Consider the following 859-nt stretch of genomic DNA (forward strand, 5'->3'; position numbering starts at 1 on the left):
TTCCAACATAAACATATCAAATTGATACGTACTGTAGTGATGACGATTGGAGTTTCACCCGTTTTACGTGAAGTGGCGATATTCGCGGCGCTATGCAGTAGTCGTGAAATAGTGTTTTTCATATCACTAGGGTGAAACTCCATTATATAATCGATGAAACTCACCAAAGTAAACTGTCATTGGTATGTTATAAGTGGCTCCGGAGAAAACTATGGGCACTGTTCCGTAGAGGTAAAATAGCTGAACTTGGTTGCGGCCGCTGCCGAATACCCCTGAATGAGAAAGGGAACAAGTTCGATTCTCAGCAAGTGTATATTTTCCCCCAAGTCGGTAAAAAATCACTGGCCCAGTGTCGAGAGATATGCAGTACATGGTCAACTACGTGGGTTGATGACAAGAAAAAATTTTCGGAAATTTTCGGAAATTTACGAAAATCTTCGGAAATTTTCAGAAATTTTCGGAAATTTTCGGAAACTTCTGTTTATTTGTGTATTTTTCCCCAAGTTGAGTGTAGATCTCCATAACGTAGTGAAGGAACTCCTAAGCTCAGCTAAGGAAACCATACATATATATTCCAACGAAAATAGAGTATACGGGCGTCGAAAAATTTTCACATTAATCCAGAAATTCGCGATGAATATTCCTAACCGTAAATTTTCCCGCAAAAAAATCATTACGAAATAAAAACAACACTAATAAATTCAAAAGAAATTTACAGTGTTGGAATATGTGTCGGCTTTATTCAGCCGAGCTCAGGACTTTCCTCGTAGAAGTGTACAGAAACCGACAAGAATTTCCCAAAACTTTTATATTTTCACCAGACATTTGTGGTTCACCATAATAGTGCATATTTTCCCAC

General features: G+C 38.1%; 1 protein-coding gene across 1 annotated transcript in view; it reads right to left on the minus strand.

Annotated features, from left to right (window-relative positions):
* Positions 1-859, minus strand: part of Pmar_PMAR024688 (conserved hypothetical protein) — a gene marked incomplete at both ends in the record, with an annotated part of 5428 nt that overhangs the window by 3121 nt on the left and 1448 nt on the right. The window lies entirely within an intron of this gene.

Source organism: Perkinsus marinus (assembly GCF_000006405.1).
Source record: "Perkinsus marinus ATCC 50983 genomic scaffold scf_1104296977064, whole genome shotgun sequence".
NCBI classification, from domain to species: Eukaryota; Perkinsozoa; order Perkinsida; family Perkinsidae; genus Perkinsus; species Perkinsus marinus.